This window comes from Gigantopelta aegis, chromosome 5 (genome assembly GCF_016097555.1).
Source record: "Gigantopelta aegis isolate Gae_Host chromosome 5, Gae_host_genome, whole genome shotgun sequence".
Lineage (NCBI taxonomy): Eukaryota > Metazoa > Mollusca > Gastropoda > Neomphalida > Peltospiridae > Gigantopelta > Gigantopelta aegis.
Window position 1 is genome coordinate 35,459,142 of NC_054703.1, and position 1,965 is coordinate 35,461,106.

Below are 1,965 nucleotides of genomic sequence, written 5' to 3' on the forward strand. Positions count from 1 at the left end.
AACCTGTCATCAATACGTTTGCCCCTTCTCTCCTTTGGCAGCCCCTCTAGTTCTAGTGTTCAGTGGGGGACGTGTATCCTTCTTCGGCGTGGTTGATTTGGAGTGCCAGTAATGTCTTTATAAAGATCATAATGTACGTTATTAAAACTTGGTCTCCCTGACTCCTGTAGGCGCCTTTCAAAACCTTTCACGCCTCCGTGAATTTCTTGATATCTTTTAAGCGATTGTTCCCCATCGTCTGCCTGGGTAAAAACAAACAAAGCTCAAGAAAATCTTACCATACGACTACCTCATGCAAGAATACCTCCCCCCTTTCATGAAACTCGGCGTTCCCTTTCCTTCCCCCCGCCTACGACCCTTCACACGAAATACGGGAGATAACTATCATGTACTTATGCATTCGGCAATTTTCGCTTTCCCATTTTCAAACTGACAAAGTTACTCCATTTCTGTCCCCCCATGAATACATTTAAGATGTTCCTCAAAGTCGATAACCAATTTATTATTTTAACTAATTCGCACTTCTTTGCAAATAATCTATTAGTCACTTAAATCTATCCCTTACGATTACCGTAATATTGTTTTGTGGTACGGCTCCTATCCTCTTAGTTCCTCCCCCCCAGTTGTAAAACTCACCTTAAATCACTTACAGTTTTAACCTTCTCCTACAATTCTTTTCGTGTGTGTTTTCATACCCCTAGTATACTCTTTATTTTCAGAAGACTCTCCGTCTCAGTCTAATGCTCTCCCCTCTTCTTGTATCTGGCTCTTTCATCGCAAGTTGCTTCTATTGGTGAGATGGGGTCACCCTTCTGTAGTTTGAGAAACTTTTTAACCTCCCAAGCTGTGAAGAGAAACGTGACGTTATATCAAATATATGACCCCCCTTCGACGATTTTCCCCCCTTTCGGGGGGGGGGGGCGCGGGGGGGTTTTCCTTCCCCTTCTTTAAATATTCCTTCCAACTTTTGTTTATCCCCTCTCCCTCCTCTCTCCTCTCTCTCCTTCTCTCTCTCCTCTCTCCTCCCTCTCTCTCCCTCTGTCTGTTTCTCTATTCTCTCTTCTCGCTCTCTCCTCTCGTCTCTGTCTCTCCTTCTTCTCCTTGTGTTGTTTCTTCCCCTCCCTCTTCTCCCTCTCCCCTCTCCACTCTCCCCCCCCCGTCTCTTCTCTCCCCTTCCTTTCCCCTTCCTCTTCCCTCTCTCTCCCTCTCCCTTTTCCTCTCTCCCCCTTCCTTCCTCTTCCTTCTCTCTTCCCCTCTCTTCCTTCCCTGTCCCTTTCTACTCTGTCTCTCTCTTTCCTCCCCCCATTCCTCATTACGTTTCTCTCTCCCTTTCCCTCTCTCTCTCCCTCTCTATCTCCCTCTCTCTCCCATTTCCTCTCTCTCTCGTTAAATGAATGCTGAGGTGGCATTAAATTCCTATCCTCTCTTCCATTGGCAGCCTCAGCCGTCCTCTGTCTCTCCCTCTCTCGCCTCTCTCTGTCCCTTCTCTCCAGTCTCTCTCCGCTATCTCTCGCTGCTCTCCTCGCTGTCCTCTCTCCTCTCTTCTCTCTCCCTTTCTCTTCTCCCGATCGCTTTCTCTCCCCCCTTCGCTCCTTTCTCTCCTCCTCTCTCTCCTCACTTCTTCTCCCCCCCCTCTTTCTTTTTCTTTCCCTCTTCCATTTCCTCATTACATCTCAATCACTCTCCTTTCGTCTCTTCTTTCATCTCCTTCTCTCTGCCTCTCTCTGTCTCTCTCTGTCTCTCTCTCTGTCTCTGTCCTCTTCCTGTCTCTCCTGTCTCGCATTAATCTGAGTTGCATCCAACTGTTGACCTTCCTTTGGCCTCCTGCGTGTGTCTCTGTCTCTCTATCTTCGCTCTCTTTCTTTCCTCTTCCTCTTCGCTCTCTCGCTCTTGTCGATTTCTCTCGTCCTTCTCTCTTCTCTGCCCTCTGTCTCCTCGTCTCTCATCTTTCTCTTTTTCTCTCCT

General features: G+C 47.6%; 1 protein-coding gene across 1 annotated transcript in view; it reads left to right on the plus strand.

Moving 5' to 3' along the window:
* The first annotated feature begins 762 nt into the window (after positions 1-762).
* LOC121373118 overlaps positions 763-1,965 on the plus strand; it is a 35,550-nt gene continuing 34,347 nt past the window's right edge. Inside the window, exon 1 of the mRNA XM_041499568.1 lies at positions 763-793. The gene's annotated coding sequence lies outside the window, so the exon portion shown is untranslated. The remainder of the gene's footprint in view (positions 794-1,965) is intronic.